The sequence below is a fragment of the Castor canadensis genome, chromosome 8, assembly GCF_047511655.1.
Source record: "Castor canadensis chromosome 8, mCasCan1.hap1v2, whole genome shotgun sequence".
NCBI classification, from domain to species: domain Eukaryota; kingdom Metazoa; phylum Chordata; class Mammalia; order Rodentia; family Castoridae; genus Castor; species Castor canadensis.
The window spans coordinates 49,833,201-49,850,347 of NC_133393.1; positions in this window are offsets into that span (position 1 = coordinate 49,833,201).

Below are 17,147 nucleotides of genomic sequence, written 5' to 3' on the forward strand. Positions count from 1 at the left end.
TGCCTGTCTCCTCCTTATTGAACAGAACAGTCTTGGAAGACCTGGTCAACTTGTCCTGGTCTTAGGACCCATCACCCACATCTTGCCACTGCATTTTGTTATCTTGGTAAGAGGCCTGTTATGTCTCTGAGAAGCCACGCCCCTTCAGAAGTCTGCTTCTAAAATGTCCCCCTCATCTGAAATGAAGTCACCTCTGTCATTGCTCCCTTTCAGTTCCATCCACTGCCCCTCATGGCACAAGCTCCCAAGTCACACATTGTCCTATGCTTTGAGGTCACAAGGCAAGTCATAAATCCCCTAGCAATAATTGCCACATACATACCTGAGCTGAGCAAATTGGAGTCACCAGCTTTGGATCTCCATGATGCAGAATACACACAGGTGATGAGTCACCCTGCTCATCAGAAATAGGACATACTTCTTTGCTGCTCCCCCACCACCAAGGCCTCCCAGAGTGGGAGAGCTGGTTTTCCCAAATGCTGTCTTAAAGACAGAGCCATTTATTTTCTGGAGTTGAAGTGGCCGTCTTGGAGATTATTTGATTTAGTCTTGATCTCTTCTCTCCAGCACGGGATGCCTTAAAAATTCTTCTATTAGGTGGTTCCTTCAGCAAGGGCAGGGTCATGTCTGGCTTGTTCAATATTCAATCCTGCATAGCAACCAGATCCCGTGAAAAGGTTGACTCTAACTCGCTGAACTGAGAACAGAACCTTATTCACCTCTGAGTTCCCATCTATACCAGGATTTCAGGATCCTCCTCACACAAGCCCAACCTGCATCCTCCACTTGTCAAATGTGCTCTGTTCATCCTGGAATCCACTAGCACAGGCTTCTGAGGCAATTAAAATCAAGAGGAATGCATTCTCTTCGTCATGAAAGTGCCTGATGAAGCAACAAGTAGTGTACGAGACGCAAAAATAACCATCCTTTTGCTTCCACAGCACCTTTCATCTGATGATTTCCAAGTGTTTCTTGCATTTTAATCATGTTTCAATGCTGAGACTTCTTACCACAGATGGAGACTCCTGGCACTTCACACTCAAGATACTTCTGGCAAAAGTCACCATCATTTTCCCAAACTGCCTCCTTTCACTGGTTTCCCTTTCATGGCACCTTTATCTACTGGGACCTTGAACTTGAAACCTGGCCGCCATTCTCAACCTCTAGCCCCCTCCCTTCTCTTACTGGAATCTCCAGTTCCTGCTCCACAGTCACCCTGAGATAACTGCCTAAAATGCAGATCTGATCACAGTGAGCCCTATGCTGAAAATCTTTCAAGGGCTCTCCACTCTTTTGTGAGTGAATTCAGACTGCTTGTCATTTCTTGGATGAAGGCTTTGGTCCAGTGAGAATGGTCATGTTAGCCACATCTCCTTGCTGTTGCCCTTCTAGAGTGGAGTGATGATACACATCTTTTATTGCAGCCCTAAAAGTATCCTATACAATTTCCCCTTGCTCTCTTAGCATTATTTTCCTTAGGTCTCACAACCCCCAAATCAGGCACCATGACAATGAATTCGTTTGACAGAGCCGTGGCTGAGTTCCGCTCACTCACATATAAAATGTGACAGTGATGACAATGGTGGTGAATGGCAAGGCACCTTATTGATGTGTTCCTTTCCCACAGCCACAGTTACCTTTTTTAGTAATTTCATTATAATAGCAAGTTCCCTGTGAGCCCCTACTTGTTAAAGGAGAAGTGAAAAAAAGGGGGGAGGGAGAAAAAAATGCTTGTTACTCCTTGTCATTTTAACAAGAAGACAGAGTTCCAGGCTCTTGCCCTTAAACAACCAAAAATTACATGATCCTCTCCCTTCAAATGTCAGGATGGCATTTCGCTTGACAGCTTTCTCATTGTTATGCACCGAGAGCTTCTCTAACCAAACCTGTCAAAGAGCTCCAGCACACAGGCGTCTCATAAACTTGCAGCCTGTGTCTCAGCCTGCGTCATGGGTTTGAAGCTCTCAGTGAGTAAAGAGGGTTGGAAGCCTGCTGAGATGTCCTCTCATCCAAGATAACTCAGGAAATTCCTCCCCATCACATTCTGGAAGAGGAAGAAAAAAGGCTATGTGAGTGTGATGTTGCTGTGACAAAATACCTGAGATGAACAACTTAAAAAGAGCAAGGGTTTATTTAGCTCATGGTGTCAGAGGTTTCCTTTCATAGTTGCTCGGCTCTATCACTTTGGGCCTATGGCAGCACATTTCATCATGGTGGGAATGTGTGACAGAGGAGGTCTGTTCACTGCAGGAAGTAAGAGAGATTGAATGAGAATAAAAGGTCTGAGATTCTAATATCCTTTTCAAGGGCACACCTTCTTCCCACTAGGCCTCACCTCTTAAAGGTTCCACCATTTTCCAGTAGTGCCATAGGCTGGCAACCAAGCCTTTAGTATATGGCCTTTGGCGGATACTCTGGATCTAGAGTATAATGAAGGCTAACATGGGAGGGGACTTAGAGCAGCACCTTCAATACTGTTTTGGAGATAATCCAAGATCCTTCCTCTGCAAATGGTTCAGAAACTGGACAAGGGGCACAACCCCATAAGCAATGCTGAGACCTCTCTGGCAGCCCCTAGAATTCTGTCTCCAGGTACCCCTGCTTTCTACCTTGCCCCCATCCATAACATGGGATGCGTACATTGAGTCCATGCCTGCAGAAGATTGCTGGAGATACACCTACAGACACATGCAAATGAAACAGATGCTTCATCAAGTACATGCCTTTCTAGCCCCTGACATCCATGAAAATAAAAAGCCAGAGGCTACATCTCCCTGGGCCATCGACTTCTGTGGAGGCTCCAGGCTCCCACTGGTTCCTGTGGAGGTGGGAAGAGTCCACTTGTTCAGTTAAGAAGCTCTCTTTCTGGAAGTGGTGGCTCATATCTGTAATCCCAGATTCTTGAGAAGTGGAGATCAGTAGGATTGCAGTTCAAGGCTATCTGAAGCAAAGAGTTGGCAAGAGCCCATCTCAGCAAATAAGCCAGGCATGGTAATGCATGTTTTATCATCCAGCTATGTGGGAGACATAGGTAGAAGGATTTGGGGCAAACATAAGACACTATCTGAAAAATAACCAAAGCAAAAAGGGCTATGGGCATGCCTCAAGTGGCAGATGTCCTGCTTAGCAAGCATGAGGTCCCGATTCAAACCCCAGTACCACACACCCCCAAAAGAACTCCTCTATTTGCCACTTTCCCATGAGGTTTGGACCTGTCTTTGCCCTCCCCACTCTTCTGGAATGTCAGGCTGTGGGTCTGCCTGCACAGGAGGCAGGTGGCAGGTGCAGGCACCCATTGACAACCTCAGCCGTTCTGGCTCACTCACTGCTCTGCTGTTGAGTGACAAGGGTGGGACTGACTGCTCAGCCTCCAATGATGAGACCAGGCCACTGAGAGATGCCACACACCCATAGGCAGAGTCAGCTAGACTTCCTAGAACAAGGGAGCCACAGTACAGTGCTGTGTACTGGAACTCTGTGATTTATTTTATTACTCACATTTTAAGTGATTGCACTTTTCATGGCTGCCAATAAATTGTGGGATTTAGAACATGACCCCTAATAAATGCACACCGTAAATCCATAATTTGGGACATAAGTGTTAGGTCGACGCTGATGGGAAGGCCAAATTGGAGCCAAATAATAAAGCAAGCAGGCTTTAAGCAGGCTTTATTGAGAGCGCGCTCTTGGGCGAGGTTCACCATCCCCAAAGAGCAGGGCCGGAGAAGTCGCGCCGGAGAAATGGCAGCCCAGTTTTTATATCCTGGGTGAAGTCAAGAGCTTAAGGTATTATGGGGCATCGGGATAGGTCGAGGTTTGGTGGGGAGGAGCTCGGGGTAATATGGGTCAGGACCCATTGCCTGCCAGCAGGAGTTGCCATGGTAATCATGAAGGGAAGGAGGGGATGGAGTGGAAAGTGAGCAGAGAGTCCCTGATCACCATGGGGTGGCTGCCCACCGGCCAAACAATAAGTAAAAACATATGTAATGTTTATTTTTTTAAATGTCACCTCTGCTGAATAAATGGTGGATTGCTGTTTAAGCAAGATTCATTTGAAAGGGACCATCCCAAAGGGGATCCAGCTCCCAAGGGATCTGGAGAAGAGAGATGGAATGTGTGGGATCCCTTGATTCCTGGATGGTGTGTGTAGCACTTGGTCTGGGGTCCTGCCTCGCTGACAAGGCTGGCAGCAGTGAATGTTTGCACGCTGTACTCACCTTGGATTCTGTCTTTGGAAGGCTGACAGAACTGGGAGCAGACTTTGCACTTTGGAGAATCCACGCTCATTTTGTGGGTCGGCCTCCAATTCCAGAGGTGGACAGCAGAGCCTCAGGATTCACTCCCCTCCAGCAGATGGGCAGAAAATCTGAAGACTGCCCTGCCCCCAACTCTTCCTTAGCTTTCTAGGGAGAAACAAGGGATGGCAAAGTTATGTCACACTGGGCATTTAGACCAGGGCCAAACCATCTCTGTTGTGTTATAAGGAAACTGAGGCTAGCCTTAGTGACTCAACCTTGATCCTCCTATGGTGGCCAAGTGGAAGAATTCCTGTAGAGGCCCAGCTTGTATCTCTACAGGTCACACCTTGGCCACAATGGCCACCACATCACTGTCTTTTGGAGTTCTCTCAAGGGAGAAGCACATGGTTCAGTCCAGTGTGCTGGCTCCCACTGATGCTTGGTGATGTCCTGGAGGGCTGTGCTGAGAAGGGTTGGAACTGGGAAAAAGATCATGATTGACTAGTAACATCTGGAGAGAGTGTACGCAGTGACATTCAAACTTCATCTGTCAGCCCCAGCATGAAGACAAGATCTTTAAAAAAACAAAACAAACAAACAAAGACCCTCTTAACTAATTCAACCTAGGGAACATCGTAAAATTTCAATTTTATTGCAAGTTTCAGATTAGCAAAAGGGAGCAAGACCAACTGCATACAGCTGGAGAGCCTGGCTAACAGCTGGAGAGTCATGGTTCAGTCCAGTTCAGGCCCAGGTGGTTGATGTCAAGGTAGCAGTCTGGACTGGGGAGACAGTAGCTCTGCCCTGGTTAGAGGTTCATCCCAAATTCTGGTTTTTGGAGTCAGGTGAAAAGACTGCTTCTTTTATTTACTTTACAAATACCTAACACTTTTCAAAGTGACCAGATTCATAGATAGGAAGTGAAGAACAATTTTATCAATGCACCACTAAGAGGGGCAAGAAGGGCAGGTGGAGGCAGGGGAGCTGGGTCTGCTTGATTTTCTCCCATAATTTGGGTCTTGAGTGTCCCCCAAAGTCCATTTGTTAAAGCTCGTTGATCAGATGGTGCTATAAGGAGGTGATAGAACTTTTACAAGGTGGGGCCTAGTGAGAGGGTTTAGGTCACCGGTAGTGTACCTTCAAAGAGGATGGTGAGACCCAGTTCCTTCCTTTCCTCTCTTTGCTCCCTGGCCATAAGCACATAACATACTCTGCTATGTGCTGTCATCGTGATGTGTTATCTTAAAGTGATAGCATCAGCCCATTATGGCCTGAAACTTGCAAGACTGTGAACCAAAAGAAACCTTTCTTCTTTATAAGTTGATTGTTTCACATACTTGTTATAGTTACAGAAAACTGATTAACAGAGTTGCCGTGCATGGGCTGCTAGAATTTCAGACCTCTCATGTGGAGTCTCTAACTCAACTCACAGCCAAACCCATGTGGATATAAGGAGCCAGGTGAAGAGTCAGTGCAGTGACCAAAAGGAAGAAAGGACAGAGGGCTTAATTATTTAACAGGCCTTATTTTACCTAATTCTCACTATAGTTATATGAGGTAGTTATGAGTCTGCTAAGGCTGTGTAGCAAATACCAGAGGCTGGGCAGCTTAAACAACAAACATTTATCTCTTCACAGTTTTGGAGGCTGGAAGTCTGAGGTAAGGTGTAGACAGGGTTGGCTTCTCTAGAGGCCTCTGTCTTGGGCTTCAACCCGTGTCTTCTCATGGTCTTCCCTCCTTTTATCCCAGTCCGTTTTTTTTTTTGAGGACAACAGCTTATCCTAAAGACTTCATTGAATCTTCATTATCTCTTTATAAACCCGTACATCCAAATACATTCTGGGTGGCTGGAGTTTAGGAATCCAGGATGTAAGTTTGAAAGGTGGGAGATGAACAATTCAGCCCATAAAAAGCAGGTAGAATATTCACATCTGACAGATGTGGAGCTGACATCACTGGTTACTTAAATGTAAAGTCCCTGCCATCCCCACTACTGTGTGCTGTCTCTCCATGTCCCCCGTTTTCTAATATGAAAATTGGAGTTTCTGTTTGCAGAAACTCCCCTGTCTCCATCTGATTTGGTGAGCTCAGTAAGGGAATGCTCTGGAAAGGTGGAAGTGTTGGCTGCATGAGAGCACAGCAGCAATTTTGCTGTTGAAAGGGGAAGGGCAGGAGATAAAGGGAATCAGGTGTTAAAGGGAAGTTTCTCATTCAGTATGCATTGCAGGAAAAGAGAAACTCAACATGAGGCCACTTTCCAAGTTGTCCTTGTTTCTGAAGACTTACCCACTCCCCCCAAATCCCTGCCAGGTCCCAGCAGCTCTCTCTTGCTGATTCAGCACCAAAATCAGGTGAGAAGCTGCCTCCTTTTCCAGCAGCACCCTCAGCTTCTGTCTGGAACCTGCTGACTCCACTCTGTGCTTCTCACAAGAGCTACTCCTTTCTTCTCATCATGTATCAGTTGACCAAGAGAGGCCTCCTGGCCTGGACTATACCAGTCCTGGAGTATCTGGCCAGTACTTGTGGCTGAGGCTGTGATGTGAGGCTCAGTGGCTATCAGTGGCCAAGTTTCTCTGAATGTGGAGGGACCAGCCTGCCCCAAGAACCTGATGCTCAGAGAGTGGCTGTGAGGACCAGAGGGATGGCGAGTCTTTTGGGTGGTGATCAAAAATCCTGGTTGTTCTTGTCCCCCAGGGTTCACTCCAAGTGTCTACTGCTGAGTTCAGGGCTCGACCTCTGTAGCTAAAGGTCAATGTTAAGAGTCCCTTCAAGTCCCAGCGCTTCTAGGCAGAAGCCCTCTGACATCTTCATGCAGCCTGTCTTTCTGATATGCTGCTTATTTGTCCTCAGGAAGGATGTTACATATGAAAACAAGGGGTCCCATGTTCCATTGGGCAGGAAGCCAAAACTCACATACACCTCTTCACCAATGGTACAGACAGTTACCTTAAATGCTCTGCAAGGTCTTAGTTATCAACTTCTGGAAACTTGGACTTGAGTTATATTTGGGTCAAATAAAGACCACTTTTGCTATTTGTGGCTATAGCAAAAACAAGGGCTATGTTCAGAAGGTGGGGAGGCAGACTTAGAATGCAAATGTGAGGTTGGCATCCCAGAGAACATGGCTCATGCTTCCTGTGAACGTCCACTGCTGTGCTTCTGGAGCTGGGCAGAATCTCTGGGTCTTTCCAAGTTGCCTATGTTCCTTGCAGTGAGTTTCTTCATCCTGAGTGGGAAGGTCTCAGAGGGCAGCTCCTCCCCCCGACCTGCTGTCTGCAGCAGACACGGGCAGCATCCTGGAAGAGAGGGGAGTCCTGAGCATGAAGTCTGTGTGGGGTTTGAAAGTAGAAGGAGTGTGACTTCCCCTCTGAAACCTGCCTAAAATGCTGCATCACTTGACACTTATTACAGCTATTTTTCTACCATCAAGAACAGAGCAGAGCCTTTCTCTGTTTAGAGGTTTCAAAATCTGTCAGTAAAGGGACACTCCAGTGTGGTGACAGCAAGAGATCTGCAGGACCAAAAGAGAGCACTTGAGTCTCCAAGAGCCCTTTCTCTGAGGCAGCCATTGTGAATTGGGCCTCCTTTCTACTCCCCCTTGATGACAGAGCGACTTGGCTCACAATCTCTCAGGTGTCACCATCTCTCACTGAGAGACCTGACTGAGAAGGACGAGGCACTCTCCTAGGAGGGCACATTCCATGTTCACTGTCTTGTGATTTCACTGTCTGTTTTCAAAGATGTTTAAGTATATAACACATCCAGACAACCCAGCTAAAATCCATTTACGAACTGAGAATTCTGCCTCTGCCACAGGTAAGCTTTGTATTCGTCATTTGGCTCTCTGCACCACCAGTTCTGCATCCATGGAGTCACCCAATCACAGCTAAAAGATGTTTTAAAAATTTACATCTGTACTGAACATGTAGCAGACTTTTTTCTTGTCATTATTCCCCGAACAATACAGTCTGACAAGTATTTACACAGTGTTCATTTTGTAGTAAGTATTTTAAGTAATGTGGAGATGACTTAGAGTAGACAGGAGGGTGTGTGTATGTTTATGCAAAGTCTCCAACATTTTATATAAAGGACTTAAGCATGGGTTGGAGGAGGCCTGGAATCAAACCCTCAAGAATACCATGATGACTATATGTCTTTTTCTCCACACCACTACGGAGTCTATTCAAACAATATATAGAAATAAGAATAACAACATGGAGACTACTGCTTAGGTCTTGGACAGATGACATGAGTATTTGTTGCTCCTAAATGTTCTTAGTGCTCAAAGCCATTACTATGGGCTTGGAACATTTTTCAAGTTTCCAATTAGCCATGCCCTGGATCTGGTGCTGTTCTCCAGCTATACCTTAGGGCTGGAAGATGATGGCTTCAGTGTCCTAAGCAACTCCCTATAAATGTCCCTCAACAGTATATGACCTTGTTTGGTACTTGAGTCTTCTTTTTTTCTTCAGTACCAATATTTGAACTCAAGGCCTCACACTTGGTAGGCTTTACCACTTGAGTCAGCTCTTTTTTTGGTTGGGTATTTTTCAAGATAGGGTCTCACAAACTATTTGCCTGGGCTGGCTTCAAATGGCAATCTTCTTGATCTCTGCCTTTTAAGTAGCTGTGAATTATAGCTGTAGGCCACCATCATCCAGCTGAGTTGATTCTTCTTTTTGAAGAGTTAAGAAAATTTTATAGAAGCCACTCATCAGCCATCTCCTTTATGTCCTCACAATAGAGTCAAGTGTCCAAAAGAAATGGCCTAGAAGGACTGGCTTCCTATAACCAGGAATCCTCAACTCCCACTTGCCCACATGAATTCTCCCTACCACAAATGGCTTATTCTGACAGGACCTTGCCTCCCCCGACTTCTATGATTGGTGTATTCAGGACCTATCCACCACTATCATGATTGGCTTATTCTATTCAAGACTCACTCTCCAAAAAGTTATCATGATTGGTTTATTCAAATAGGTCCTGCCCATCGTTATAGTTGGCTTTATTTTAAGCTGCGTTCACCCAAAAGCATACCCTATTTAACACAATCAGGATCTTCCCTCCCCCAGACTTCTCTGCATGGAGAAGATTGGATGCCTGAACAGGTGGAGTTCAGTTACAAAGGAGAAAACCCAAGGGGATTTTGACTAACAAGGGAACAAAAGAGTCTAGTTCAAAGCTTCATACTGAGAAGTACCTTGGGGGGACTTAACTTAATCCCCAACCCAATTCCTTCACGTGTGAAAGGAGGGTGGTACTGCCTCTTGGATTTGCCTTACAGGTTGTGGTTTGGGGTCAGTTGGAGTGTGGAATGCGTAATCGTTTAACACCAGGTGTTGGTTAGGATTCTTCTCACGGAACAAAACCAGATGTTCTTATTTGTATGGCAGTTCTTCAACTTCAGATTCATCTGGGATAATTGTTGAAAATGCAGATTCAGCATCTTACTCCCAGAAAGTCTGACAAACTCATTCTTACTTCAACTGTTTAACTCTTTAAGGTTCCCACATGCAGTTGCTTCCAAATGGGAGTCATCAAGCAGCTAACATTTCTAATCAACTTCCAAGAAAACTCCAGTGAAGAATGAGGTTGCTTTCATAGCAGAGCCAGTGTCAGAATAAGAATGCACCTTACAAGGCTCTTAGGTATACAATGTTTGAAGAACAGATTGGAGTTATTGATGGTCACCGTTGAAATAGTGGTGGTGTTTTATGACTTTGTTGTAGAGAGGTCCTGTTTTGCTGGCAGGACTCCATTGCCAGTTCTGTGTTGTTTAACACAATTTAAAAGACACATAGAAATAAATGCATTGACTATTGTGAAGACAGCCTTTATTTAAAGCCTCACGACTTGAAGTGTTTCCTCCATGGTTAGACTAATGACATCATACCCTTCGAGGACTTCATGAAGTCAAGATGCTGCACTTGATCTTCAAAATTGAGCACCTGTGTCTGAGTTTAAAATACCAAACAGCATACAGTTAGCTGTTTGTACCCACAAGTTCCACAACCTTGGATTCAACCAACCTGATGAATGTGTGTGAGTGTGAGTTACATCTATGCTGAACATATAGTAACTGTTTTCTTTTGTCATTATTCCCCAAACAATATAGTATAACAACTATTTACAGAGTTTACATTGTATTAAATATTATAAGAAATCTAAAGATGATCGAAAGTATTCAAGAGGATATGTGTAGGCTCAATGTAAATATTTTGCCATTTCACTTCAGGAACTGGAACATCCTGGATTTTGGTATCTGCAAGGGGGCTGGAGCCAGTCTCTGGCAGACACTGAGGAAAGACCCTACCTTTTTTTACTTGCTGATCAACCCACCTGCTCCTCATCTTCCAACCTATGTCCCAATCCTCCCCTTCCCATCACCACATCTCACAAAGACTTTCAATATAAAATTGGGTCTCAAAATCCCCTGAGATTTATGAAAGATAAAGGTGCTTTGACTTTTCCAGAAAGATGTAGGAGACCTGGGGTTGAACAGGAGTCTTCATTAAGATTATTATTTTTTATTTAAAAACTTGTGGTAAGATGCACATAACACAAAATTTACCATCTTAGTCATTTTTTAGATGTACAGTTCTATGGCATTGAGTACATTCACATTGTTTTGCAACTGTCATGGCCATCCATCTCCAGAACACTCTTTGTCTTCCCAGACTGAAACTCTGCACCTATTAAACAATAACTGTCAGTTCTCTCCTCCCTGAGCCCTGACAACCCCTGCTCTTCTTCGTATCTGTGAATTCGATGCCTCAGGCAGGTGGACTCATGCAGTATTGTTCTTCTGTCTGGCTTCTTTCACTGAGAGTAACGCCCTCAAGGTTCATCTGTGGAGGGGCTTATGTGTCCAGCTCTCCCTCCTTCTTAAGAGTGACCAATACTCCACCATGTATAGATCGCATTTTCTTTCCCCATTCATCCATCCGTGAGCACTTGGGTCGCCTCCACCTCTTGGCTTCTATGAACAGGAGTCTGTTTTGAATACACATCTCAGGGAACTGTAGTGCCTGCTCTTCAGGGAGAAGCTGTGGTGTCACAGGAAAAATTTTGAGAAGTTTAAATGCTTGAAAAGACATTTAATGTGTAGTGGGAAAATGCCTAGTCATTTAAAAAATTGCATCTTTTCCCTCATGATTGTCTTCTCCCTGCCTCTTCCTCCTGCTCAGGCAATGATGATGTCTTCTTCCTGCACTCCTGAGTATGCCTTAGGATGGTCATATAAATGGCTTGTATGTCAGTCACCTTCTTGTCACCACAGCAAAAACTGTAACCACCTTATAAGGAGGGAAAGTGATTTTAGCTTGTAGGTTTGTAGGTCGCTGGCCTATTGCTTTGAGACCTGTGGCAAGGCAGAACATCATGGCAGGGAGTATATGGCAGATGAAGCTGCTCACCTCATGGTGGCCAGGAAGCAAAGAGAAGGAACAGGAAGGGGCCGGAGTCCCAATATCCACTTTAAGGGCAAATTCCCAGTTAACTAACTTCCTTCTACTAAACTCTACTGCCTAAAGTTTCCACCCTTCTTCCCCTATAGTAACAGAGACTGGAGACCAAGCTTTTTGCATTTGAGCTTTTGAGGGAAACTTGTCCATACCATAGCAACCTAAGAAAATCAGATGTGGAGACAGATGCAGTTAGGCCACACCCACTACAGAGCAGGCTCAGAGGACCTTGCCTGGATGGGTGAGGGTCTGGGAGACCAAGGGAAGACACAAGTCTTGGTCACTAGCGCTGGGTTGGGGGAAGGGCATTGGTCTCCACTCCTTGGCTCCAATCCCAGGATAAGGGAACTAGAGAACCCTCAAATGTGCTGGGGATTCAAGAGCTGAGATTATGCCTCACTTTCTGGGTGTGGCCTGGGAAGCCTATAGGCCCAGGAGAGCACCCCAGACCAGCCCAGTGGGAAATCAGAACTAAAATGGTGTCCTGATGACTTTGGCAGGAAAAGTCCAAGATAGTCCAGAGTATCCTGTGGTCCCACAGAAAATGGGAAGAGTTCCAAACTGTCCCCTGATGAATAGGTTAGGTAGGTGAGCAGGGGCCCTGGACACACCCCAGCCCAGGATGAGGAGCAGCAAAGTGTGCTCCATGAGCCAATGACTGCACCCAACTATGGAATGTGCCTGCCTCAGAGATGCCAGCAGCATAGGATACCACCATATGGCCAGTTGTGTGCAGCTCAGTGGATGCCATAGTGCAGAGCTGGCAGCCCTGTATACACCTTCCTCAATGGCCTGAAAGGCCCCTGAAAGGTTTCCCAGCCCGAGAGAAAGGAGAGGGTACAGTGAGTACCTGAGGAGAGAGCTTTGTTTGAATTTACCTGGAATTGACGAAGATTCATTTTTGAAAAGTAGAAATTGAGTTAGAGAAAATTTTAGTTCTTTCTCTTCCTCTTCCTTCCACTCTTTTTTTTTTTGCCATAATTTGTGGCCTGTGGAGACAAGTTGCTCATATTTGACTCACTTTATTCATCAGGATTATGGGAAATAAAATACCTGAGCAGTACTTGCCTAGCGTGTGTAAGGCCCTAAATTCAACGCCCAACACACACACAAAAAAAAAAACAAGAGAAAGAGAGAACCACTAGGTCATTTGTTTTCCATCCTGGGGTTTGTGAAGGTTCATGAGATGTATAAGGTAAGAATTACATTTCTCCCCTCATTAAAATTCTGCCAGGGCAGCCCTAACAAGACACCCCAGACTTGGGGGGGGCTTAACAGAAGTTTATTGTCTCATAGTTCTGGTCACTGGAAGTCGAAGATCAAGCATTGTTGTTTTCTTGGTTGCCTCTCACCTTGGCTTGTGGACAGCCATCTTTCCCCTGTGATATCATGTGGTCTTCCCTGCCATCTGAAGTCTGGTTAGGGCTTTGGGATTTGGGAGGTGACACAATTCAGCCACAGGATGAGTCTAAACTCCCTGGGTTCCTAACCAACAGACAGGGCATCCTTGGAGCTAGTTAGAAAGGCGGGATCTCAGGCCTTGCCCAAGACTCATGCAATCCAAATCTGTGCAATACCACGGTCCCCAGGTGACTCACATGCAATTAAATCTGGAGAAGCACCTTGAATTTCAACAACTTTCCCACGCCCAAGCCTGAAGGACTTTCACAATTCCAGGCTCAGAGAAAACAAGCCAACTTGCTGCATCAGCAGAAGGCCTCTGAGGTGGTCAAGGGGCAGCAGAAGTGCATTAATTTGTCAAGCAAACTGCTGTGGTCCCCCACACACCTGGTCACATGGAGAAGCTGTAAGGAGGGAGTGGCCATCTTGAAAGAAGTAGAAGCTCACGATGGGGTTGCCAGATTTAGAGGATAAGAACACAGACAATATGTGAGATTGTGTACACTAACAACTCCCTTGTTGTTTATCTGAAATTGGGATTTAACTGGGCATCCTGCATTTTATCTGAAAACCCTGCAACAGATGGCCTTCCTCCTGCCTGCAGCATGGACTTTCCTTTCTCTTTCCTCTCCCTGACCTCCCTGCCACGCAGCCCTACCCCACAATCCTCCATAAAAATGGATGGAAGCATGTCTCCAGGGTGTGGAAAAAACAGGTGTTCCTTGGAGCACTGTGATGCTGAGTCTTTCCATCTTGCAAGACATCTGGAAGGTGCAGAGGAAATCGCTCCTGGGCTGCTCTCTTGCTTTCGAATCCAAGGCCACTTTCTGGCCCCCCAGGCTTCATGTCCCCAACCCTTTCCACAAAGCCCTCAATGCACCTGAACCAAACAAGGGCAGAGACTACCACCCAAGCCCTGAACACTGCATTCAGCAGAGGTGTGTGACAATGACCAAAGTGTTATAAACACAGAAGGAAGAAGAATAAGTGAAGGAAACCAGGGGAGAGGGTTTATTGTTGTCATCACTCATTTGCTTTTACCAGAAGGATGAGACTCTGTCATAAGATGGTCACACACTTGGTGTCAGAGTTCTAGTCTCTGCTCTGAAATCTCTCACAGGTTATTTGGCACCCCATAGCCTCAGTTTCTTCATGGGAGAATGAGGCCAGTAACTGTTATGGACAAGATGCAGGGAGCTATCAGGTGTGAGCTGTCCAGCATCTGGCACCTGGCACCTGAAAGTGCTCCCTGAGGCTTGATCCCCTTGAGGAAGGCGTTCTCAGCAATCTCAAGTAAGTAGTGGGTGGCAGGAAGAACACCTACCTTACTATAACCTGGCTATTTAATCAGAAGCCATCTCCATAATTACAACAGGAATTTCAGAAGCTACAAGAAGACAATGCCTTATTCATACATAATTGTCATTTAATAAATGTTTATTGAACATGTAGCTGAATAGGTGAATAAATGAATAATTAAGAACAAAGACTTCCACTGCTTAGTGTCGAGTTTTAGTCAAAAATTAGACATGGTGGAAATGAAAGGAGTTGCTTTTTCACTAAGTGTTTGGTTCTTCCCTCCCTGCAGGGCTCCAGGAAGCAGGCTGGAAAGGGAAAAAGAGCACTATCACACCTGTGTTCCACGGTCCTGGGTATGATCAGTGCTAAACAAAAGAACCACAGGAAGAGGAGGACAGTCATTCAAAAAGGAGGGCAGGGCCAAGGCTTGTCTAGATACTGCCAATAATATTTTTAATCCAGAAACATCTAGAGAAGGATTCCCTCCTTTAAAAAAATCACCAAGTGATTTTAAAGTCATTTTTATTGGTGCGTACAGAAGCAAATGCATCCACTAGGATATGTGCCCTGATTCCAAAAGACAGGGCTAAGAAGAAATACAGGGGTGTAACTGTGGTTCATATTGCATTATCATACCCAGGATCAACCACATCCCCACCACCTACAGCAAACCACACCCCCACCACCTGCAGCAACCACCAGCTTAATAACACAGGGAAACCATTCCAGGTCTTTCTTCCCCTCACCACACACCCCAACCCAAAGGGGACTAGGGACTAAGCAGCTTCCTAGGTTTTATTTGCAATTTGATTTCTTTTGTGAAAAGAGGCATAATAAACCAAGGGTACCTATAATAGCTACATATTATGCCATTTTCTGTTGATATAATGAAATACTAGAGGCTAAGTAACTTATGAGGAAAGAAAGTTTTTAGCCCACAATTCCATAGGTTCAAGGGCATGGCACCCACATCAGTTTGGCTCTAATGAGGATGTCACCTAGTGTCTCTAGTGAGGGCATCACAATGGCAGAGCCCACACTATGTGTTTGTTTGCTTAGACAGTGTCTTGCTCTGCAGCCCAGGCTGGACTTAAATTTGTTATGTATCCCAGGCTAGCCTTGAACTTGGGATTCCCCTGCCTCAGCTTCCTGAGTGCTGGGATTCCAACCATTTGGTACCCTGCCTGCAGCAGGGTTGAGAACCAACCCACATCCATGAGAATTATCCTAATCCCTTTCAAGGGCACACCCTCCAAGCACTAATGACCTCCCACTAGGCTCCTCATCTTAAAGGTTCCATACCATCTCCAACACTGCCACCAGGGGAGCAAGTTTCCAATCCATGAACCCTTGGGGAGCAAATCCCATCCAACCATAGCTGTCTGTTTATTTTCAACTTTTGAACATTTCAAGTTGTACAAGAAAGAGGAAGCAGAGTAGAAGCAAGGAGCACACAGCAAGTGAGAACCACTTAGTCAGGATCGGCTGCCAGTGTTGGAGGAGCCCCTGGCATAAGATCATGAGGTGGCATTTCCAACAGCGCCATTTCTAGTGGAGCCAGACTGTTTTCTGGTTTGAGTGAGTGCAGTCAGGTTCCTGGTATTCCACTTATGGCTGCCACATGCCTCACTTCCAGGCATCTCCTGCAGACAGCAGAGATGATAGCCCATACTATTCCTTCCTCAGACAGCAGGTAGAGTATAATGTTTCCTGGAGAATGACTTGCCTAATTGGCCACGATGTCACTTTCTTGAAACCTGTTTTTGATCCAAGGACCTTAGCCAAGTGCAGAATCCATCAATGTTGGCTCATACTGGAGTCTCATCAAACAGCAGTGCCCCATCCGCCCTATCAGTAAGTTCATGTTCAACTTTTTAAAATAGTCGTGATCAGACCCAATGGAATCTGCCCACTTTTAGAACTAAAAAATAAATTTTTATAAAAAACATTCAGTCACTAATAATCTCCATCTGGCACCTCAGAGGAAAAGTAATCTATTAGTTCTTGAAGCATGGAAGTGCCCTGTTGCCTGGGATGAGATGTTCAGGTGTTTGAATGCCTCTGCAAAAGCCAGCATGGGACTTTGCAAGAAGAAATTAAATATGCATGGTGTGGTGGTTCATGCCTGTAATCCCAGTACTTGGGAGGCAGAGGCAGAAGGATTGTGAATTTGAGGTCAGCCTAGGCTATATAGCCAGACCCTGTCTCAAAAATAAAATAAAAAAATTTAAAAGAAAAGTAAGATAAAATATGAAATTAAAATAAAGCAAATGGAGAAAATTCCATTCAAATTAATTTAGGCAAAAGAGCAAAATAATGATTCTGGTTATTGAGAAAGATCTAGAATTGGCTTCAGGGATGAGAGGACCCAGGATTCAAAGGCCCTGGCCTCCCTTTCAACTCTTCTCTCCACTACAACCCTATTTTCTCCTGTCCTTGGTTCCACATTACAAATCCCAGAAATAGACCTTAGCTGCCTAGGGTCAGATGCCCACCTCTCAGCCCCATGGTAAGACCAGGGCGACAAGAATGTCAGAGCATGGTGTCTGTAACCCTTGTCAACACAGGAAGAAGTGTAGACCCAAAAGAGTAATATTGCCTTGTATAAATCATGTCTTTTATTCTGGTGGGTTTTTTTTTTTTTTTGTGATCCTGGGTTTCAAACTCAAGTCCTCACACTTGCTAGGTAGTGCTCTACCACTTAAGCCACACTCCTAGCCCTTTTTGCTTTAGTTATTTTTCATAT